The 24612-nt window shown below is 44.9% G+C and overlaps 1 protein-coding gene and 1 long non-coding RNA gene across 8 annotated transcripts in view; one reads left to right on the top strand and one right to left on the bottom strand.

Moving 5' to 3' along the window:
• Positions 1 to 24612, top strand: part of LOC5575196 (spastin) — a 182452-nt gene that overhangs the window by 125727 nt on the left and 32113 nt on the right. The gene's annotated exons all lie outside the window — the stretch shown is intronic.
• LOC110679170 lies at positions 277 to 11940 on the bottom strand. Its single transcript, XR_002502279.1, has 2 exons — positions 11887 to 11940; positions 277 to 614 (listed from the first exon to the last, which is right to left on the bottom strand). It is a non-coding gene; the product is annotated as an uncharacterized LOC110679170 (long non-coding RNA).

Below are 24612 nucleotides of genomic sequence, written 5' to 3'. Positions count from 1 at the left end.
ATGCCGAGGTCGGTCCTGCGATTCCGGTGGAGGGAAACTTCCGGTTCACAGGCGCCCCGACGACCATTTGCCGGTGCTATTTCGCGAATTACTCAGCTGGACCCCGGCGGTGGACTCAGCCTACTCCGACTCGACGTTGGTCGGCCAAGTGCCAGGGTCGGTTCTGCAATTCCGGTTGGAGGATGGCTTCCGGTTTGCAGGCGCCCCGACGACTATTGTGGTGAACCGTCGCGAATAATTGTTCCGTGGATTTCGGATGATACACATCTCTCTCGGTTTGAAGTTAAAACACAAGTGTCGTTTATTTTATCCATTAGTTCTGTCGTTACATATTGATGGAATGTGGATTAGGTGAGACTCGAAAAATACTATATTCCCACGTATGGTTTTCTACTACGTAAGCATTCTTAGCGCAACTAGAATGGCGCGTGTAGACTGTGAAACTGGAGACATTTTCCGTTGAAGACTTATGGTCGTGAGAAAGCTTCAAAACGTAGAATTCTATGGAAATGATAAAGTGCTGATTTAATGAAAAATGGTTGAGCGTTGCTAAGCGTAAGCGATTTGATTTAATAATGTTGTGGGGATGTTAAGGTTAAATAATTACACTACACCTTCCCCGTTAGCGGAGAACAACGTAATACAATGAGTTGTTCTTTTGTATTGATTTTGGGAACTAGCATTGTTCGAGCCTTTACAAACAATTTAAAAAATACACTTTTATTCTTTACATGATCTTTCGCTTCTGATGTTGTGATTTAACATTTTTGTCTTTTCCTATTTTTTTTTTATTTTTTTTTTCTTTTATTTTTTTTTTTAGTTTGTTCGTATAAATTTCTCATTCATACCTTATCCTTCCCCTCTCGGGAACGTTGGAGTCAAATATTTGAAATAATTAACGTTTAATTAATCTTGATCTGTGGACTGTAGATATTTTATTACCAATTTTTATTACTGCATTAGACTCGGTTAAATCTAAAATTTTGAAAGGACCTGCATTTAGTGAATCTAATTTTTGTCTATTTTCCAATTTTAGGTAAACGGTATCGTTGACTTGAAGTGGTGTTGTATGTAAATTTTCGTTTAAAAATTTTGTTCTATTGCTCTTTGTTTTCTGGATTTCCTCTAAGACTCTTGTATGTGCTACTTGCATTCTGTATTTTAGTTCCTTTTCGTATGAGTCAAAGTTGTATAAAGGTTGAATTTTAGTATCAGTTGATTGTAAAGTATTACATTTCCTTCCAAAAACTAATTCGAAGGGAGTATAATCATGATCTACGTTAGGAGTGGTATTGTAAGAGAACGCATAATAAGGCATCCATGTATCCCAGTCATTTCTCGCTTCATTGGAAAAAATCCGAAGGTATTCATTCAAACACCTATGGTTTCTTTCCAATGCACCAATAGTCTGTGGGTGGTATGCCGTAGAGCATGTGTGGTCAATTTTAAGAAGATCGCAAATTTCATCGAATACTCCTTTATATTCGGTACCTTGATCCGTTTTGATACTTTTCATGGGACCGAATTGAAGGATACAATTATTTATGACAGTTCTAGCTACGGTATTCGCTGATTTATCTGGTATTGGGGCAATTATCACATATTTTGTGAAATCGCATTGCATGGTAATCGCATATCGGTTTCCGTTTTCGGTCATTGTAAACGGTCCAACGGTGTCTATAGACACAACGTCAAACGGTTTCATTGGGGTTGTTGTTACTATTTGTTTTGTTTTCACATTAGGAAAGTGTTTATTGTGTTTACATAATGTGCATGCATTGACAAATTCAACAATGCATTTTTTCATATTAGGCCATGTATACATAGATTTCACCTTTCGGTATAACCGGTTAATACCTAAGTGTCCTCCTGTTGGCAAGTTATGAAATTGTTGTAGTATATTATTTACCTGGTCTCGACTTGTCAAGACCTTGGGTTTTTCAAATAATAATACGGTAGTATTCCTTAGAATACAATTACCGATTTTCTTAAATAGATCCATGCTTAGATATTTGAATATTATGTCACTTTTTGCCATGGCTATCTTATTGGGTATGTTCCGTCCAGTATTTTCTCTGGTATAACTAGCATTTATCGTGGGCGCCCCATTTTCAATTTCTTTTAAAATATTGTTCATATGCATTAATATTGTTTCTTTATTTCCGTTTATCGGAATCTTGAAGCCTAAAGCTGTTCCTTTGGTGTAATTTTTCTTGTATATTACAACATCTAAAGTATTATCACTGTTTCTCACAAATGATAATTTTGGCAGCATGAATGCTTCCTGGCTACCAAGTGGCTCATACACTCGGAATTGATCAGGTTCCTGTGCTTGAGTACTGATAGGGGTTGCACCATTTTGCCTTTTTTTCATTGCACGTGTTATAACGTACAATTGTTTAAGACCCTCTGCATTAATTTGTATTCGAGATAATGCATCGGAAACTTTCGTTTTTCCTTTTATATAAATAACTTCGAAATCGTATTCCTCTAAGTCTAATCTGATGCGAGTTAGTCTCGAGGATGGATTTTTCATAGAAAATAAATGGATCAGCGGTCTGTGATCTGTTTTAACATAGAACTTTCGACCATAAAGATACGGCCTAAAATGTGTAATAGCCCAATGAATGGCTAGAAGCTCTTGCTCAGGTGTGGACTTATTAGATTCTCCTTTTGTAAATGCCTTACTGGCAAATGCGATAGGAAATTCCGTATCACCATACCGTTGAGCAAGGACAGCTCCACAAGCCATTTTGGAGGCATCTGTTGTCAGTATGAAGTCACGTTTAAAATCTGGAAATTTCAAAATACGCGGTGAAAGTAATTCGTTCTTTAGAATGTTGAATGAATTTTGACAGTCTTCGTCCCATTTAAAAATTACATTTTTTCGAAGCAGTTTGTTAAGTGGACAAGCTATTTCTGCGAATTTAGGAATGAAACGTCGATAATAATTGCAAAAAGCAACAAATCTTCTTGTTTCGTCTGCAGTTTTGGGCACCGGGTAATTGAATATAACTGAAAATTTAGATTTATCGGGTAATATACCCTGTTCTGATATGTGATGACCCAAATACGTTACATCACTCTTGAAAAAATGACATTTCTGAGGCAATCAGATTAAATTTTCTTAGTTGGTCAAAAACTTTTTGTAGATTCAATATATGGTGTTTTATCGAGCATCCTACTACGATGATATCATCAATGTAAAGGAATGCACATTCAGATGGAAGGCCACTCAACGCAATCGACATCATGCGTTGGAAGCTATTAGGACTTATATTATCAGTGCGCATCGTACCTTCGTGCTGTGCGTACACGAATTCTCTCTGCTCTTGGAAGTTTTCTTAAAAACTACCTAAAGCAATAAAACAGTACTTTTCAGTGCTACACAAACAGTACTTTTCAGTGCTAAAATTAAAAACGGTACTTTTCAGTGCTACTTAAACAGTACTTTTCAGTACTATTTTTTCTACTATTGATCCCTTTACGATCCTTGTTTGGACCCGTGCCTTCGATTTTTCGTTGGACCCGTTGGCGAAAGCTAGCGGTGGTAATCCTTCTTGGACACCGTCTAGGGAAAAAACCTCTCGAAGGTCACGTCTTTCTCGTTTATTAACTAAACATGGTATCAACAACTAACAAAAGGAAGGGTGAATCTCTGAATTCACTACTTCCTTCCAAAAAAGTGAGTTTTAAAACTGTCACTACACGTGGCAAGAATGGAAGAAAGGACGCTTCCCCGGAATGCGAAGTTTCTTCCAAGGGTGAAATGAATAATTGTATTGAAATGAGCAATCAGTTCGATGCTCTAGACAAATTTTCCGAACACCAAATCGAAGCAGCCTCTAGCCCAGGCTCTTTGATTCAAGTGAGGAAGCAAAGAGTGCCGCCTATCGTGGTCAGTTGTTCCGAATTTGGGGGATTTAGGCAGGAGATCTTGAACTCCATTAGGGGAATCAAGGTTTCCTTCCAAATCGCAAAGAAAGGAGACTGTCGCGTTTTGCCGGAAACTCTTAAAGATCGCGAACTTCTTCTCAGATATCTTGAAGAGAAGAAGCACAAATTTTTTACTTATGACGACAAAACTGAACGTTTGTTCAAAGTCGTCTTGAAAGGTCTCTCAAGTGACTATAAGTCACCTGAAGAGATCAAAAATGGAATAAATGATTTACTTGGATTTTCCCCAGTCCAAGTAATCATTATGAAAAAGAGAACCCAATCTGGCATTGTTCGGAAAGGGCTTTCTCAAGAATATTATTTAGTTCACTTTAACAAAAAAGAACTAAATAATATTAAAGCTTTAGAAAAAGCTAAACTTATGTTCGATGTCCGTGTGACGTGGGAACATTTCCAGAAACCTGGAGGAAATTACCAGAACCCCACTCAGTGCCGTCGGTGCCAAAAGTGGGGTCATGGTACAAAAAATTGTCGCATGGATGCTAAATGCATGATTTGCGGAGGTTCTTCTCACGTTAAGGACGACTGTCCTGTGAAAGAAGATACCAGAAAATTTCAATGCGCCAATTGCAAGGGCCCTCACAAAGCTAACTTTTGGGAATGCATTTCACGCAAAAGAGTCGTTGAGGCTCGTGCCAAGCAGATGAAGGATAATATCCGTTACGATAACGGTTGTTTCCGGAATTTGCCTGGTAGAGTATCGAACAATGCTCATTTTTCAGTTAACGATCGCTTGATCATGAATCATACCCACCAGGAAGATCATAATCATGCTCATTCACAAACAAATTTTAATCCGTCGGGTAGCCGTTCGAATCTTTCAATTTCGAATGTATCTACCCACGGTAAATCCTTTGCCGATATCGTAGCAGGTAATTTGAACTCTTCCCCTGTTCGTTCCATGAGTACCCATTCTACTTGTTTCAAATCAAATGGAAAAAACCCTACCGCCACAGGTAACTCCTACCCCGCTTCTTCGTCTACCGAAAATTCCAATGGGAAATCATCAGATGATATGTCTGCCTCTGATTTTAATTTTCTAACTGAACAATTGAATCTAATGATTGATGCAATGTTCAAAGCCACCACTATGACTGAAGCAGTCCAAGTAGGTGTAAAATTTACAAATAAAATTGTTATTGGATTACGTTTTTCTAATGGATCCAAATAATAATTTAAATATTTTAAATTGGAATGCTCGTTCTCTGAATGGTAAAGAGGACGAGCTGTTTAATTTTCTTACAGTTAATAACGTGCATATAGCAGTTATTACCGAAACGTATTTGAAACCTGGATCTAAACTCAAAAGAGATCCTAACTTTTTTGTTTATCGTAATGATCGACTTGATGGGGCATGTGGGGGAGTTGCAATCATCATTCATAGGCGTATAAAACATCAACTGTTTTCGTCATTTGAAACTAAAGTTTTTGAAACCTTAGGTGTTTCTGTTGAAACACAGTTTGGTAAATATACTTTCATAGCTGCCTATTTGCCTTTTCAATGCTCTGGACAGCAAGTTAATTGGCTTCAAACTGACTTGCGAAAATTAACTCGCAATAAGTCAAATTTTTTTGTCATTGGTGACTTTAATGCCAAACATCGGTCATGGAATAATTCTCAAAGTAATTCCAACGGCAGAATTTTATTTGATGAGTGCTCTTCAGGATATTTCTCAATTCAATACCCTGATAGCCCTACATGTTTTTCCTCTTCTAGAAATCCATCTACGATTGACTTGGTCTTAACCGACTCTAGTCATCTTTGTAGCCAATTAGTTACTCATGCTGATTTTGATTCTGATCATGTCCCTGTTGCATTTCAAATTTCGCATGAAGCGATTCTCAATCCTATCAGCTCCACTTTCAATTATTTACGAGCCGACTGGAATATATATGAAACGTATGTTGACTCTAATCTTGATGTTAACATTTCTTTAGAAACTAAAATTGATATTGACAATGCTCTTGAAACTTTAACAAATTCCATTGTTGAAGCCAGAAACATTGCAATTCCAAAATGTGAAGTAAAATTTGAATCCGTGATTATAGACGATGATCTTAAACTCTTGATCCGTCTTAAAAACGTGAGGAGAAGGCAATTTCAACGCACTCGTGATCCTGCTATGAAAATTATATGGCAGGATTTGCAGAAAGAAATCAAGAAACGTTTTGCAGATTTAAGAAACAAAAATTTTGAAAATAAAATTTCTCAATTGGACCCCGGCTCTAAGCCCTTTTGGAAATTATCTAAAATCTTGAAAAAACCTCAGAAGCCTATACCGGCATTGAAAGAGGAAAACAAATTATTACTAACTAATTGCGAAAAAGCTCAAAAACTTGCTATGCAGTTTGAAAGTGCGCACAATTTTAATTTAGGACTTACTAGTCCAATTGAAAATGAAGTTACTCAGGAGTTCGAAAATATTCTCAATCAAGAGAACGTTTTCGAAAATGCCTGGGAGACTGATTTGGAAGAAGTGAGAACTATTATTAAAAAATTCAAAAATATGAAAGCTCCTGGCGATGATGGAATTTTCTACATCCTCATCAAGAAACTTCCAGAAAGTAGCTTATCATTTTTAGTTGATATATTTAACAAATGTTTTCAATTAACATATTTTCCTGACAAATGGAAAAATGCTAAGGTTGTTCCAATTTTAAAACCAGACAAAAATCCTGCAGAAGCTTCTAGCTATCGTCCAATCAGTTTGCTTTCCTCCATCAGTAAACTTTTTGAAAAGGTTATTTTGAACAGAATGATGGCCCACATCAACGAGAATTCAATTTTTGCCAATGAACAGTTCGGATTCCGCCATGGACATTCGACCACTCATCAACTTTTACGAGTAACAAATTTGATCCGTTCCAACAAATCTGAAGGCTACTCTACTGGTCTTGCTCTTCTAGACATAGAAAAAGCATTCGACAGTGTTTGGCATGAAGGTTTGATTGTAAAATTGAAAAATTTTAATTTTCCAACATACATTGTTAGAATAATTCAAAGTTATCTGTCAAATCGTACACTTCAGGTTAATTATCAGAACTCCAGATCTGAAAGACTTCCTGTAAGAGCTGGTGTTCCCCAAGGCAGCATTTTGGGACCAATATTATACAATATTTTCACATCTGACTTACCTGAGTTACCTCAGGGATGTCAAAAATCTTTGTTTGCGGATGACACAGGCCTCTCCGCCAAAGGACGAAGCCTGCGTGTCATCTGTAGTCGATTGCAAAAAAGTTTGGATATTTTTTCTTCATACTTGCAAAAATGGAAGATTTCTCCTAATGCTTCCAAAACTCAACTAATAATATTCCCACATAAACCAAAAGCTCTTTATTTGAAACCTTCAAGTAGACATGTTGTCACGATGAGAGGGGTTCCAATAAATTGGTCAGATGAAGTTAAGTATCTAGGACTCATGCTAGATAAGAATTTAACTTTCAAAAATCACATTGAGGGCATTCAAGCCAAATGTAACAAATATGTAAAATGTCTCTATCCCCTTATTAATAGAAAATCAAAACTTTGTCTTAAGAACAAGCTTTTGATATTCAAACAAATTTTCAGGCCAGCCATGTTGTATGCTGTACCAATATGGACTAGCTGTTGTAATACCAGGAAGAAAGCTCTGCAGAGAATTCAAAATAAAATTTTGAAAATGATTCTGAAGCTTCCTCCCTGGTATAGTACCAATGAGTTACATAGAATATCCAATGTTGAAACATTGGAACAAATATCATATAAAATAATAAATAATTTCAGGCAAAAATCGTTACAATCTTCTATTGCCACGATTAATGCGTTATATGTTTAGGTTAAGTTAGGTTAAGTATATTAAAAACTTTTTTTTTTCACTTATAAGCAGGTGAAATCAACTCACCTGTAAAAAATCTGAACTGCTACGGCAAATGAAATGTAATATGTTGTTAACAAAATGTTAATAAAATCTTAGATTTGTTTTACCAAATTAGGATGATAGTGTTGTCTAATAACACAGAACACCTAGATATAAGAAATAATGAATGTAATGTTTGGAATGATACTAATAAAGAAATTAAAAAAAAAAAAAAAAAAAAAAAAGGACTTATATTAAGACCGAATGGCAGTCTATTAAATTCAAAATGTCCAGTGCCAGTTGAGAAGGCAGTGAACTTTTTGCTTTCGTCTTCCAGTGGGATTTGGTGAAATCCTGACATTAAGTCAAGCGTCGAAAAATATTTCGCTCGGCCTAAATTATCAAGGATTTCATCAACTCGTGGTAATGGAAATTTGTCCGGAAGGATTTTCTTATTCAATTGGCGGAAGTCCACTACTAATCGCCATTTCTTATCTCCTTCCGATGTTTTTTTAGGGTCTAGCAAAACCGGAGAGTTAAATGAAGAATATGAATTGCGGATTATGCCATCATCTAGCATTTTCTTTACTTGTCGTTCAATTTCAGCCTTGTGGCACTCCGGTATTCTGTAATTTTTAATGTATACCGAAGTTGGCTCATTTAGTTTGATCTCTTGCTTGTAAAAATTGTTCGTAGACAATTTGTCGTCATCGAGTGAAAAAATGTCATTATACTGCGTACAAAGCTGTTCTACATTGGCTTTTAAGCTGGGTTCTAAATGATCAAGCTTTAATTCATTCAATAATTTTCGTTTTCTATTTTTCGTCGACTTATTGGCCTTTAGATTGCCGTTTACATCATATTTGGTTAGTGGGAATATTTGCGGGTTGAAATTACTTGGAACCGCGACAGAATCGTCCGTTGTATTTAAAAATTTGACAAACGAACTAGTTTTACTGATAATTGAATTTGCGTAAAATACACCAGGGTGAATTTCACCTGCTATTATTACACTGTCTTCAACGATTTGTGGTAAGTGCATTAATTTTATTATTTCGCACCGTGGCGGGATAATGTTTCTGTTATTCCTGTCATTGATTGGAATAGTAATTATATAATCATTGACATTAATCGACAGTAGCCAACTGTCATAATCTATACAGCACCGGTACCTGGTTAGAAAATCTCTTCCTAGGATGCCGTCTGCTGGTATTGGGAAATTATCATTTACAATGTGGAATGATTGATTAAATCTAATGTTATCATAATTAATATATGTTGAAGTGTTTCCAAGAGTTTCGGTAACACCACTTCCTATTCCAGATATTTTACATTTATCAAAAGGATTGTATATTTGATTTGTTCTAATTTTATTAGACTTAATTAGAGAAATTTCAGAGCCAGAATCAACAATGAGTTGACATTGAGAATCTGAAAACTCTGCATTTATATGTACATAACTAGGCGAGGACAAGTTAACAGTAAAAACTGTCCTCGATGGATTTATAAAAAATGTTGTGTTTGTCCAATTGGTACTTGTTGCTGTTGGGGATGAGCATGATGACTATTTCTATTTTGTTCAGGCGCATGCGGATTCGCACTATTATTCTGCTGCCCTGGTTGAGCCTGATTGTTTTGTGCATAGTAAACCGTATTTCTATTAAAAGGTCTGTTAAAACCTCTTTGTGGTCGGCTGTAGTTCTGTTGTGGGTATGCATAGCGTTGGGAATGCTGATGTGGTGGTGAAGATCGGAAATTTCGTCGATCATTTCCCCTGTAAGAGGAACGACCTCTGTAAGATGAACGGCCTCTGTTAGATGGACGACCCCCAGTTCTTTTGTTGATAGAACACTTGTGGGCCGGCAGAAGTCGACACTTCATTTTCTTGCAGTTTTTGGATGGCATTATTTAATTTGGTAAACGTGCCAGCCTCAAAATAATCCTAGTGTCTGGGTTTTTAGTCCCAGAAATTAGTGCATCAACACCACTTTTGGTGGCCATATTTGTCGCTACATCAATCGGGATCTTGTTGTTTATGTAAACTGATTTTAGTTCTTGAGTAAGTTTTTCAATCTCATTGCAGAATGCTTCTGTGTTTGAAGATTGCTTAACATTTTTCAGCTTAGCTAAAATGTTATCGGCGGTTTTTCTTGAAGAGCAATTTTGCTTTAAGGCATCTACAAGTTCGTTTAATGTGGCGTTTTCTGGTACTGGCCTGTCTTGCAGCACCAGCGAGACGTGTTTTGATAAAACGAATCGCGACAGCTTTAGCTGCTGCTTGTGCCGCTGGTGTAGATTCTGCGTTTGCGCTGTCGACTAAGTCAACGAAAAGCGCTACTGAATCAAGAAAATTGTCCAACTTTTCCGGGTTACCTTCATATATTTCAATGAGTGAGGTACCCGTTTTGATATCTATTTTTGCCATTTTTGGTTGTATTACAGGCTTCACAAGTTTGGATTTTTGTTTTAATTTGTTTATAAAAAGAATTGCATATGTTATCGAAAACAAACTAATTTTGTGTGTTCCAGCCCATTCCAACTTGGACGATATTAAGACATGTATATTACCGTATACTTGTCGAGAGCATTTGTTGAGAAAATTGAATTCTGATTCATCAAGATCAGCTTCTACCTCAGCTAGAGTGTTTATAATTTTATTGTAAGTCAATTTAGCTTTATTCAATTTTAATTCTAGCGTTAATCTTCTGTATCTCCTATTTGGAGCTTTATTCAAATTTCTTAAGATTGAATTTAACACTTTTATTCCTTCTTCAATGATTAGCTTATTCTGTGTCACACCCATTGATAGGTCATGATTATACGATTATACTTTTTACAAAGATAAGAAAACTTAAAGTAACTTACATTATGATTCGTCTCGACATGCTGGTTGGGATCCTTCTTCTGGGTTCATCTTTCTGGTGTGCGGCTTCTCTCATGAATCTTTTAGTAAGTATTTTTTTTTTTCACATGTCACTGTTTTCAGCTGTTCAATGTTTCATAAAAAGGTTCACTTATTTTCTGATGGAGCAACAGTCTGCGTCAATATCATTTTTAAAAACGAATTCACTCAACACTGTTTGAATTTATTAGCATTGAATTGAACTTGAACTATTCTCTATTGAAGGGATTTTCTGCTGTTGATTCACAACATTCGTACCTTCAGTTCTGAACATGTTGAATGCACACTGTTGTTTTTTTTCAGTTAGGCACTGCTTTTTTTTCGCAAATCATTGCCACTGTTAGAAGTCACTAGTTTTGCCATTCAAAACTTTCGCAGAACCAGTTCGAAACATTATGGATGCTTTCACTGTGCTGGATATTTTAACTGTTTTTGTCACTCATTATTCATTCCGACTGAAACCAAACACAACGCATTCCGTCGGCCCATTTTAGTATTTTTCACACATGTTGCAACTGGGCCACACTTCGAGCTGCTTTGAGCGCTTGCTTGCGGGAATGTTTTTTTAATAATAGGTAGCAAATGAGCAGAAATTGAAGTACCACCGCTACCAGAATCACTGTCAGTTTTAGGTCGTGCGCAGTGTGGTGTTCCGAGTGTTCTTCTAATTGGTTAATTATCACATTTTGTGGATCACCGCTGTTGTTCACTATCTTGGAGTTTGACTTTCCCATTTTCAGTATTGATTGGTTCAAAGTTCGTATCACAAAAATCACTGCTCACAGGTCGCCATGTGGTGAACCGTCGCGAATAATTGTTCCGTGGATTTCGGATGATACACATCTGTCTCGGTTTGAAGTTAAAACACAAGTGTCGTTTATTTTATCCATTAGTTCTGTCGTTACATATTGATGGGAATGTGGATTAGGTGAGACTCGAAAAATACTATATTCCCACGTATGGTTTTCTACTACGTAAGCATTCTTAGCGCAACTAGAATGGCGCGTGTAGACTGTGAAACTGGAGACATTTTCCGTTGAAGACTTATGGTCGTGAGAAAGCTTCAAAACGTAGAATTCTATGGAAATGATAAAGTGCTGATTTAATGAAAAATGGTTGAGCGTTGCTAAGCGTAAGCGATTTGATTTAATAATGTTGTGGGGATGTTAAGGTTAAATAATTACACTACACTATTAACCGATACTACGCTACGCCCGCTCTACTCGGTCTAGTACCCGACGGAGGATCTAGCCTACTCCGATCGCGACCCGGAGCTCTCTGGTCTTCACGCCATCTCCTTTGCAGCAACGACATAATCGCCGTTATTCCCCTGTTCACCGCATTCCAGGTGCTTTCATGCTGGCACATGTTCTGCACGATGTTGTCCGGATTTAGAACGCTTGCGGTTTCTGACATCATCTCGCTTCGTATATCCCTGAATCGAGGGCAGTCGAATATAACGTGCTCCGGTGTCTCCTCGATATTTGGACAGGCCGGACAATGTGGAGATTCTGCGTGTCCGAATCTGTGCAGATATTTCCGGAAGCATCCATGGCCTGACAGAAACTGGGTCAGGAAGAAGTTAACTTCTCCATGTTTTCTGGTCGTCCACACCGACACGTTAGGAATGAGCCTGTGGGTCCACCTTCCTTTCTCCGAGTTATCCCACTCCTGCTGCCACCTGGCCATTGTGTCCAACCTAATGGTATTCCTCACATTCTGTGTGTCCCTTTGCTGGTAACATGCGATGTCTTCAGCCAGAGTGATGCAGATGGGGATCATTCCGGCGATAACGCACACTGCCTCCGATGATATAGTGCGGTAGGCACTCGCAACCCGTATAGCCATGAGCCGGAACGTACCTGCCAGCTTATCTCGGTTACGTTTGGTTCCCAACGCTGCAGCCCAAGCCGGGACTCCATACCTCAGTATAGACGATGATACGGTCGCTAGAAGACGCCTCGTGCTGCTTCTTGGTCCTCCAATGTTGGGCATGATCCTGGCTACGGTGTTAGCAGCTTTCGCTGCCTTTTCGCAGGCATAGTCTACGTGGCTGTTGAAGTTTAGCCTGTCGTCGACCATTACTCCGAGATGCTTTAGAGAGCGCTTCGATGGGATTGCGTGCCCTCCGACGTTGATTTCCAACTGCTGTACCGCCTTGCAGTTGCTGACCAGCACCACCTCCGTTTTATGATGAGCCAACTGCAGCTTGCTCCAGTCATCCACGATTCGATGGTGTCTAGCGATTCCGCCGTCAGCATCTCCACCTCCTCCGCAGTCTCACCAGTTATCGCAAGAACGACGTCGTCTGCGAACCCGACGATCTCGACTCCATTCGGCAGTGACAAGGTTAGCACTCCATCGTACATCATGTTCCACAACGTTGGACCAAGTATGGATCCTTGTGGAACTCCCGCCGTGACTTCAATTGACATCCGTCCCTGGTTCGTGTCGTAGACCAGTACCCGGTTCTGGAAGTAACTTTGCAGAACTTTACACAGATATCCGGGAACCCGCATTCTGTGTAGGGCTGCGGCAATAGCCTCCCAACTGGCACTGTTGAACGCGTTCTTGACGTCTATTGTTACCACTGCGCAGTATCGATTGCCTCTCCTCTTCTGCTTGGCCGCTTTCTCCGAGCACGCGATGACTGCCCGAACAGCATCCACCGTCGAAGTCTTTTTACGGAATCCGAACTGCCTTTTCGACAATCCGTTCTCGCCTTCCGTGTAGATCGTCAGCCTGCCGAGGATGACCTTCTCCAAAAGTTTGCCAAGAGTATCCAGCAAGCATATTGGTCTATATGAAGCAGGATCTCCTGGCGGTTTTCCCGGTTTTGGCAGTAACACCAGCTTCTGCACCTTCCATCTGTCTGGAAAGCAGCCTTCCGCTAGACACTTCTGCAACGCTGTCCTGAATATGTCTGGGAACGCCAAGATTGCTGCCCTTAGCGCAACATTAGGGATACCATCTGGTCCGGGAGCTTTGTTCAGCTTCAATCCTTTCGCAACCGTTATCAGCTCGGCGTTAGACACTTGTATACCGGCATTTTCCTCATCTACGTCAGCGTACGGTGTGGGCGGCCACGCTGTTGGAGCATGCGTAGGAAAGAGACCGTTCACTATCGCCTTCAGTTTGTCGGGACACATTTCAGCTGGGGTAACTGGGCCCTTGATCTTCGCCATCACTACTCGATAGGCGTTGCCCCAGGGATTTGCGTCAGCTTCCCGGCACAACTCCTTGTAGCAGTTCGTTTTACTCGTCGATATTTCCTGTTTGAAGGCGGCTCTGGCCAGTCGGTAGGTCACTTTACGCTCTTCCATGCTGGCTTCGGATCTAGCTCTCTGCACGCGTCTTCTGGCTCTTAAGCAGGCTGCGCGAAGGGTGCTGAGTCTGTCGTTCCACCAGTATGCAGGACGTTGATTTCTTGGCTCCAATTTTCTCGGCATAGTTGCGTCACACGCTCTCGCCAACGCTTCTGTCAGCTCTCCTGCATCCATGTTTGGAGCGTCGCTTACTGCTCGGAGTGCTTCGACGAATCTTATCGAAATGCTTCGTCTTCCACCTTCGTTCTCCATTCCTCCTCTGCCATACTGCACAACTTCTCTGGCCAACGCAGTAGTGGATCGCTTGATGGTCACTGTGGGTGTATTCTTCGCTAACTCTCCAGTTCATATTGGTGACCAGTGACGGGCTGCAGAAGGTCACGTCGATGATGGACTCCCTACCGTCTTTGCGAAATGTGCTAGCGAGACCGTCGTTGCACAGCCTTACGTCGAGCTTCGCTAGAGCTTCCAGCAAACTGTATCCTCTCGCGTTGGTCAGTCTGCTACCCCACTCCACGGCCCAAGCATTGAAGTCTCCTGCTATTATTACCGGCGTTCGACCGATCAGCTTGTCGGTTAGCACATCCAACATCTGGGTGTACTGCTCCAGTGTCCATCTCGGGGGGGCGTAACAGCTACACACGAAGATTCCGTTAATTTTAACGATCACGAAGCCCTCGTATGAGCGTTCGACAACTTCTTGGATAGGGAATCGGCCCATTACTTGAATCGCCGTCGTCTCTGCTCTGTCTGCTACCCAATTGCCGTTATCGGGAGGAACCCGATACGGTTCTGCAATGATCGCAATGTCGCACTTTGTTTCTGTTGTCGACTGCCACAACAGTTGTTGTGCGGCGTCGCAATGATTGAGGTTCAGCTGCGTTATCTCCATCATCATTACTGCCCTGCCTTCGCCTTCTGATATTTGGGGCACTTGAAGCCACCCGTCGTATGGGCGTTACCTTCCTCCACCTTACACAGCATGCACCTAGGTGACTTCAGGCAGTCCCTGCCAACGTGACCTTTTTCACCACATTTCCTGCAGTGTTCGGACCTGTCCGGGCCTTTGCAGTTTATTGCCCGGTGGCCGAAATCCATGCATTTGAAGCATCTCTCCACCGGATTTGTCTCCCGAGGGATCAGTTTCAGCGGGCAAACCGACCATCCCACCTTGATCTTACCAGCCTCGACGAGTTTTTTGGCTGCTGCGACTGGTAATCGGATCGTCGCTATTTGCATACCTCCGTAAGCTCTCCTCAGCCGGATGGACTGCGGTGCTTCTTCCAGGTTGCATTGGGATAACAGTGCACCGCTCACGTCGTCTTCTGTTGTGATCTCGTCCAGTTCTCTGCATTCGATCACTGCCTCCTGGGATAAGGCTCTCACGCTTGCCTCGTTGCCCAGCGACTTCGCGACGAGCTCTCGGCAGGCCGAACTCTTGATCGACGGACCTTTTTTTGCCGCTTCCTCTCCTTACGAGCTGTATTCTTCTCCTTTTGACCTTTCACGGTGCGCCATCCACTGCCGTTCTGCTCACTGACGCACTCATTGCCGCTTCTCTGCTTTTTGGAATCTTCCTCCTCTCCTGGTGTATCCCTCGTTCTTTTTTCCGTGCGGGTGGTCGGATTGCTCCTAGGCGTCTCCTGTTCAACGGCTGTTGCATTCACCGAAGTTAATGCTTTTTCGGCTTTTTCCGCTCTACTCCGCAATTCCTTCTGCCCGCGTTCTGCGGCTGTAACGAAAGACTTGATGCTCGTGACCAGCTGCTTGATTCTGAGGTGGACGTTGTTTTTCGTCTTGACGAACTCATAGAGTTCATTGACCTTCCTCTTTACTTCCGACAGCTCCGACTTATCATGCTGCCGGTCGTCTTGAGCGGTGCTACTCCCCGACTTTGGTGTGAGCACTTGACTCAGGAAGCCTGCATCCCGCTGGTTTCCCGGTAGCTCACTCGGTGTGCTGCATCTGCTAGTGCTGGCTGCTACCGTCTGTGGTATCACTGGCGATCTCTGCATCTTTCCGCTCCTTGCGAATACTATCGCGTCTTCGTTCCCTCCACTAGATTCTCCATCCAAATCGATTATTTGCTCCATTCGATTGGGTCCCCCCTTCGAGCCGCTATCTCTACTCGTTGTAAATAGTCGCCTCTCGTGATCCCATGGTTGTCTATGCAAGCAGGGAGGCCATGCTAGGGTTGACACAATCTTTCATGGGGGTTGTGTTCAGAGCCGGATCGGCGTAAGTCAGGAATGTTACATCTGAGCCTACTACTCACCGAGGTTGGTGACGAGTTTCGAACGTACACGAAGGCCTGCCAAGGTTTTATCAGGACGGAGGCAGTTTCCTAATAGTCCTATTCGCCGTTTCAAGTTGGTGTCACCCTTCCTTACTCAGGGAACAGTAGAGTACGCTGCCAGCCCACGACTGTTAGTCGACGTATCCAATCCTTAATCCGTGTCCTGTCCGTTGTTCTGCGTTGTGGCCAGTATACCATAATCAGGATTTTACTGGCTTCCATCCTGATGTGCCGGTTGGCACTCCAGAGGGCTAAGGTACTTTGAAAGCGGTACCAGGTCGCTTGTTCAGGGTTACTTGCAGATATGTGGTTTTTTGTAGAGATTCACCAGAGCCCACTGATGAAACCCCGCCACATCCTAGGTAGACCATGCTTGAGCCCCTGGTCAGATGGACCAGACGCTCGGTCACCTCCCGAAGGAAGTACTAAAGGTGGTATTCCATACGGCTGTATGTGCGAGTTTCGCTTGGAAAGGGTAAAAATCCCAAGCTCCCACCTGGCACCTCCTCACTCTAGCTGATGTCAGAAGGACAACAGTGCCCAGGTTGCACTACCAGCAAAGTACGCAACCCTTTGCTGGCGGTCTTTGTCATCGTTACACCCGTGGAAGCGTGAGGTAGGGGCTTGTGAGGACCAGAGCTATGTTGGACGCTCCTTCCTGGTTGTCGACTCACCATTTTGCAACCCTGTGTGTATGTTTTTTTTTTTTTTTTCATGCAACTAGGAGTTTAAAAATCTTCATAGACTGGCCTGTATATGTTCATGCTCATGCCAGTGTAATTTTTGGCGCGGTGTGGGATCCACAAAGTTCCTTCCCCACTCAAAACACTCTCCTAGGTTTAGTACCATAACCCTCCGGAACCACCTTCCAGTATTACTTCGGAGGGGAGGCTAACGTGCTGAGCGCACCTCTTCAATTTGTTACTCTACATGCTGAGCCCTTCGGCTCCTGAGCCCTTCGGCTCCTGAGCCCTTCGGCTCCTGAGCCCTTCGGCTCCTGAGCCCTTTGGCTCCTGAGCCCTTCGGCTCCTGTTAGCAGTTTTAAAACCATTCAACGTTGTGCCTCATCCTGAGCCCTTCGGCTCCTCACGTTAGTAATTTATTAGTACCTATTTTCGCCCATTGGCGACCCGTCAATTTATTAGTACCTACATGCAACATTCTGAGCCCTTCGGCTCCAGTTTGTACACTACTCTGCACTCATTCAGGGCGCGTACTCACACAGTTACGACGACCTTCTCCTTTTCTTTGTTCAGCTGGTAGGATGCCGAGGTCGGTCCAACGATTCCGGTTGAGCATAACTTCCGGTTCGTAGGCGCCTCGACTACCCATTACCAGCGTCCCGACGTACTCTACTCGACTAGTCCCCGACGGTGGACCTAGTCTACACCGACGAAGAATTCCCCGGCGGTGAAAATTCTCCCGAGACCGATTCTTCTTTTTCTACGTTTCGAGCCAACCGGAAGGGTGCCGAAGTCAGTCCAGCGATTCCGGTGGAGCCTAGCTTCCGGTTCATTGGTGCCCCGACGACCCTAAAACCGGCGCTATGACACGTCTACTCAACTAGTCCCCGGCGGTGAACCTAGCCTACACCGACGAAGAATTCCCCGGCGATGGAAGTTCTCCCGAGACCGATTCTCCTGCTGCTGCTGCTACTGCTGATCTTCACTTTTTTACAGGACGACCGGTAGGGTGCCGAAGTCAGTCCAGCGATTCCGGTGAAGCCTATCGTCCGGTACACTGGTGCTCCTACGACCCGGGACCGGTGCAACGCCGCGTCTACTCAGCTAGTCCCCGACGGTGGATCTAGCCTACTCCGTCAGAGAGTTCCCCGGCAAAGGAATGTCTCCCGAAACCGAGCAGCCATTCTTCCTTTTCGTGCGTTCACTCTAGCTAGCAGATCGTTGGTCGCTACGCCACTTCCTCTGAAGCTCGGACATAATTCTCGATACCGTGCTATCGACAGCGTTCCAAATGCTTTCTTCTCGGCACATCTCTTCGACAACGTTATCGACAGTGACTCGTCGCATGTCCCTCCTCACTTCTTCGAACCTAGGACATTCGAAGACTACGTGCTCCGGTGTTTCCTCCACATTCTCGCACTCCGGGCAACAAGGTGAAGAAGCATGTCCGAACCGATGCAGATACTTCCGGAAACAGCCGTGTCCGGACAGAAACTGCGTCAGATGGAAGTTCACTTCTCCATGCTTCCTATTAACCCACAGTGACACATTTGGAATTAGACGGTAAGTCCACCTTCCCTTCTCCGCGTTGTTCCACTCTTGCTGCCACTTAGCCAACGAGTCCGTTCTGACGATCCTTCTCACATTTCTGGTGCCTCTTCGCTCATAACACTCCACGTCCTCGGCCAGGGTGATGCAGATGGGCATCATGCCAGCGATAACGCATACTGCCTCCGATGAAATCGTCCTATAGGCGCTCGCTACTCGTATGGCCATGAGTCGGAATGTGCTGTTCAACATCCTCCGATTACGCTTGGTTTTTACCGCTGCGGCCCAAACTGGGACTCCATACCTGAGAATAGACACCGCTACACTCGCTAGGAGGCGCCTTTTACTACTTCTCGGTCCTCCGACGTTCGGCATGATCCTCGCTATCGTGTTGACCGCCTTCGACGCCTTTTCGCAGGCGTAGTCCACGTGAGCGTTGAAGTTTAGACGGTCATCTACCATCACCCCCAGATGCTTCAAAGCACGTTTTGATGAAATGTCTTGTCTACCGATGTTGATTTCAACCCTCTGAACAGCTTTGAGGTTGCTAACCAGCACTAGCTCCGTCTTATGATGAGCCAGCTGCAGTTTTGCTCCGGTCATCCACGCTTCAATCGTGTCAATCGCTTCCGTCGTCAGCATTTTGACCTCTTCCAACGTCTCGCCAGTCACCGTTAGAACGACATCATCTGCGAATCCAACGATTTCCACTCCGTTAGGTAGCTCCAGCATTAATACTCCATCGTACATCGCGTTCCAAAGCGTTGGACCAAGGATTGAGCCTTGTGGCACTCCTGCCGTGATCCTGATCGACTTTTGACCCAACTCCGTTTCATATACCAGGATTCTGTTTTGGAAATAGCTTTTTAGCATACTGCACAAGTAGCCAGGAACTCGCATTCTATGCAGTGCTAAGGCTATAGCCTCCCAGCTGGCGCTGTTGAAAGCATTTTTGACGTCAATCGTCACTACGGCGCAGAACCGATTGCCTCTCCTCTTCTGTTTGGATGCCTTCTCCGCATTCTGCACATCTGTCCGGATTGCATCCACCGTCGAGACCCCTTTCCGGAATCCGAATTGTCTCTTCGATAAGCCACTCTCGCTCTCTGTGCATTGTGTCAGCCTGTTAAGGATGATCCTTTCCAGGAGCTTACCAAGTGTGTCCAGCAAACATATAGGTCTATGCGATGCTGGGTCCCCTGGTGGCTTCCCTGGTTTTGGCACCAACACCAGCTTCTGAACCTTCCAACTGTCTGGGAAACAGCCTTCATTCAAGAGTTTCTGCAGCGTCGTCCTGAACAAATCCGGGAACGCCAATATCGCGGTTTTTAGTGCTACATTGGGGATCCCATCCGGACCGGGAGCTTTCTTCACCTTCAGACCCTTCGCCACTGCTAGTAGCTCTTCATTAGAGATTCGCACACCTCCGGGTTCTTCTTCCTCGTCTTCGTATGGCGTAGGCGGCCACACTGTTGGGTCATGATGCGGAAACAGACCTTCCACGATAATCCTCAACTTGTCTGGACATGTTTCGACTGGTGTCGCCGGACCCTTAGACTTCGCCATCACAATACGGTAGGCGTTGCCCCAAGGGTTTTCTTCGGCTTCTCGACATAGCTCCTTGTAACAGCTGGACTTGCTCCGCTTAATCTCTTGTTTGAAAGCAGCTCTAGCTTCACGGAAAGCGATTCTCCGTTCCTCCCTCTCTACTTCGGTTCTTGCTCTCTGGACGCGTCTTCTGGCTCGGAAGCATGCAGCACGGAGGGTACTAAGCGTCTCATTCCACCAGTACGCTGGGCGCCTTCGGTTCCTAGGCTCCAACTTTCTCGGCATCGATGCATCACAAGCCGTTGCTACCACTTCTGTCAACTCTTCTGCGTCAAGGTTCACCCTGCTGTATATTCGAAGCGCCTCAATAAACACCTCCTTGTCGAAGTCCTTTGTCTTCCACTTCCGCTCGTATGTCCTCATTCTCATCGGCGCTGGGGAGATTCGCCGGCCGATGCTGTAGAGAATCGCCTGATGATCACTGTGGGAATATTCCTCGCTCACCCTCCAATTCATGTCATCCAACAACAATGGGCTACAGAACGTAACATCGATGATGGACTCCCGACCGTCTTTACGGAATGTACTGACAGCCCCTTCGTTGCACAGCCTCACATCTAGCTTCGCCAGAGCTTCGAGTAAGCTGTACCCCCTGGCGTTGGTCAATCTGCTGCCCCACTCTACGGCCCAGGCGTTGAAATCTCCTGCTATGACTACCGGCGTTCTTCCCACCAGCGTATCTGTGAGCAAATCCAACATACTATTGTACTCTTCGTCTGTCCATCTCGGAGGCGCATAACAGCTGCATACGAAGACTCCGTTGACTTTGGCAATAACAAAGCCGTCGTGTGAGCTATCGACTACTTCTTGTATGGGGAACCTGCCCATCACCTGTATTGCCACCATACCTGCTCTATCAGCCACCCAATTACCGTTTTCGAGGGGAACCCGATATGGCTCCGCAATTATTGCTACATCGCACTTGGTTTCTGTCGTGAACTGCCACAACAGTTGCTGTGCAGTGTCGCAATGATTGAGATTCACTTGCGTGATCTCCATCCTTATTGGCCCGCCTTCGCTTTTTTATACGCCGGGCATTTGAAGCCTCCCGTCGGATGATCGTTTCCGTCCTCCGGCATGCATAGCAGGCACCTAGTCCGCTTTGTACAGTCCCGAGCAACGTGGCCATTTCCGCCGCAATTCCAGCATAGGTCGGACCTGTCCGGGCCCTTACAGTTTCTCGACTGATGGCCGAATCCCCTGCATTTGAAGCATCTCTCCATTTGCTTGGCGACTCTAGGTACCAATCTCAGCGGGCACACCGACCAACCAACTTTGATCGTGCCTAACGCCACCAGTTTGTTGGCAGCATCCACTGGCAACCGTATTGCCGCCTTCTGTGTGCCTCCATACGACTTCCTTATCCGCATAGACATCTGTCCTTCTAGGTTACACTGCTCGGCCAGTGCCCACTTCAGGTCTTCTTCCGTCGTGATCTCATCCAGATCTCTGCACTCGACCACTGCCTCCTGCGAAAGAGCTCTTACGTTGGCCTCGTCGCCCAAGGATTTGGCGATGAGCTCCTTGTACACCGTGCTCTTGACAGAGGGGTCTTTCTTCAGAACGAAGATCATGTCGCCCTTCTGCGTGCGCCGCGTTTTGACAACGTTTTCGCCCAGTTCCTTTAGCTCCGGATCTTCCTTCACTCTTTTGAGGAGCGCAGCGTACGTTGTTTTGTCGTTCGCTTCCACGACCAGAGCATCACCCTTGTACCTCAGCCTAGGAGGTTGACGTGTTTCTTTCTTCTTCTGTTCCGGCTTCTTTCCTTCCTTCACTTTCCGGTTTTTCTTCTTCTTCTGCTGACTTCCGACGATACGCCATTCACCTTCACTTCCAGCATCTCTCTGGTTGTTGACGCCTTTCTTCTCGTTTTTGTGCTTCTATGCATCCTCTTGATCGCCAGGTGATTCCCTGATCCTTTTCTCCGAGCGGGTATTCTGGTGACTTCTCGGCGTCTCCTGAACATCCGTCGAAGGTCGTTCCGCTGCTTCCGTAAGAGCTTTCTCAGCCGTTTCCGCTCGCATTCTGAGCGCATTTTGCTCACGCTCAGCTGCTGATACGGCGGACCTAATGCTCGTCACCATGTGCTTAATTTTCAAGTGCACATTATTTCTCTCCTTCACGAACTCGTAGAGCTCGTTAACCTTCCTCCTAATGTCTGCCAAACTCGACTTCTCCAGTCGCGACTCGTTGTGGGTAGTGCTGCTACTCGAATTAGGTGTGAACACGCGGTTTAGCAACGTCCTCTCCTGCTGTGTTGCTTGTGGCTCACTATGTACTTGGCTAGTACTCGCTACGGTGTCCAGTGGTGTAACTGGTGATCTCGCAACCCTACCACTTCTTGCGAACGCGTTCGCGTCTTCTCCAACTGCCTTGGTGTCATCAATACTCTCCATTTTAGTGGGTCCCCCCTCCGAGCCGCTATCTTCATCCGTCGTACATAATCGCCTTCGCGATCTCATGGTTATCTCGTGCCTATGAGCGTTGTAGGCAGTGAGGCCATGCGTGGGTTGACACGGACCCTTATGGGGGCCGGGTACAGTGCCAGATCGGCGTAGATCGGGGATGCTACATCCGAACCTATGTACTCATCACGCTTGATGGACAGACGTCGAACGTACTTGAAGGCCTGCCACGGTTTTAACGGGACGGGGGCAACCGCACTATTGGCCCACCCGCCGTTTCAGGGAAGTGTCACCCATCCTTACTAAGGGAGTAGAATAGTGCGGCTGTCAGCTCTGTAGCGTAGATATGTCGTGTTCCTTGTTCCAGTTCCTCAGTCCATGCCGCCAGTATGCCGTAATTAAGATCTTACTGGCGTCGATCCTAATGTGCCGGTTGGCACTCCAGATGATGGGCTTAGGCACTTTGAAAGCGGTACCAGGTCGCTTGTTCAGGGCTACTTGCAGATCTGTGGTTTTTTGTAGAGATTCACCAGAGCCCACTGATGAACCCCCGCCACATCCTAGGTAGACCATGCTTGAGCCCCTGGTCAGATGGACCAGACGCTCGGCCACTTCCCATGGGAAGTACTAAAGGTGGTATTCCATACGGCTGTATGTACTAGTTTCGCTTGGAAAAGGTAAGAATCCCAAGCTCCCACCTGGCACCCCCTCACTCTAGCTGATGTCAGAAAGACAACAGTGCCCAGGTTGCACTACCAGCTAAGTACGCAACCCTTAGCTGGCGGTCTTTGTCATCGTTAGACCCGTGGAAGCGTGAGGTAGGGGCTTGTGAGGACCAGAGCTATGTTGGTCGCTCCTTCCTAGTTGTCGACTCACCATTTTGCACCCCTGTGTGTATGTGTGTGTGTATGTTTTTTTTTTTTTTTTTTTTTTTTTTTTTTTTTTTTTTTTTTTTTTTTTTTTTTTTTTTTTTTTTTTTTATAGTAGGGTTCAAAAAAGCTTCAAAAGCCTGGCCTGTTGTGTGTTGGCACGGTGTGGGACTCACGTTAGGCGTGCTTAACCACTAAAAAACTTTCCCTACTGCTCCTGTGCCTCGATCTCCCCCGGAACTACATCAGGCAACTTCATCGGGGGAGGGCTGTGCTCATGCACTTCTGTGCTCATGCACTTCTTCAATCTCAGCCTCTAACTGTTCTGCTAGTTCGCTGTTGGAGCGTTTTGCCCAATTGGCGGTTGAACATCTCGCCAGGACTTTGGACAGCTTTCTGTGCGACGACGCATACTTCCCTTGGGCTGGCCTCGCGTCAGAGCTCTGTTGATCTTCTACTGGACGCTCATGTGCACTTCGTTGCTCTACGACGACTTGTTCTCCGCTGCTGCTGTTCGAGCTCTCCTTGTTGACCAGTTGGATGCCGAGGTCGGTCCAGCGATTCCGGTTGGAGGATGACTTCCGGTTCACTGGCGCCCAGACGACCCAAAACTGGTTTGGGACGATCGATGCTACTCGGCTTAGTCCCCGACGGTGGAGCTAGCCTACTCCGGCTACGCGCTTCTTCATGATTCGATACAGGCCGGTGGAGTGCCGAAGTCGGTCCAGCGATTCCGGTTGGAGGATGGCTTCCGGTTCGCTGGCGCTCCGACGACTCAAGCCGGTGATACGCTACGTACTACTCAGAGTAGTCCCCGGCGGTGGATCTATCCTACTCCGACGAAGATTTCCCCGGCGGCGGAAGATCTCCCGAACCGATGCTATCCGGGCAGATGCCGAGGTCGGTCCTGCGATTCCGGTGGAGGGAAGCTTCCGGTTCACAGGCGCCCCGACGATCATTTGCCGGTGCAACAACGCGATCTACTCAACTAGTCCCCGGCGGTGGACTTAGCCTACTCCGAAGCTGGCCGGGCAGATGCCGAGGTCGGCCCTGCGATTCCGGTGGAGGGAAACTTCCGGTTCACAGGCGCCCCGACGACCATTTGCCGGTGCTATTTCGCGAATTACTCAGCTGGACCCCGGCGGTGGACTCAGCCTACTCCGACTCGACGTTGGTCGGCCA

Source organism: Aedes aegypti, chromosome 1, assembly GCF_002204515.2.
Source record: "Aedes aegypti strain LVP_AGWG chromosome 1, AaegL5.0 Primary Assembly, whole genome shotgun sequence".
Classification (NCBI taxonomy): Eukaryota; Metazoa; Arthropoda; class Insecta; order Diptera; family Culicidae; genus Aedes; species Aedes aegypti.
The sequence above is the reverse complement of the archived record's forward strand: the minus strand, read 5'-3'. Positions and strand labels throughout refer to the sequence as shown.